Source organism: Neomonachus schauinslandi, chromosome 15, assembly GCF_002201575.2.
Source record: "Neomonachus schauinslandi chromosome 15, ASM220157v2, whole genome shotgun sequence".
Classification (NCBI taxonomy): Eukaryota; Metazoa; Chordata; class Mammalia; order Carnivora; family Phocidae; genus Neomonachus; species Neomonachus schauinslandi.
The window spans coordinates 51,893,352-51,893,630 of NC_058417.1; positions in this window are offsets into that span (position 1 = coordinate 51,893,352).

Consider the following 279-nt stretch of genomic DNA (forward strand, 5'->3'; position numbering starts at 1 on the left):
CGCGCCCCGGGACGAGCGCCCGCGCAGGCAGCCCAACCTCAGCCGGCGGGGCAGGCGGGTGGCACCTGCGGGCCGGGCGGCTGACCAGGGCACGTAGCCAGGGCGGGGGAGTGCACCTGAGACCTGGGGAGCCCACGCCTGTGGCTTCCCAAGACCCTGTCGCGGGGCTCGGCCCAGGGGCGCGTAGGTAAAAATGGGTGGAACTGTATACACTTAAGGTCTGTGCCTTTGTTATATATATATATATATATATATATATATATATATATATATATATAT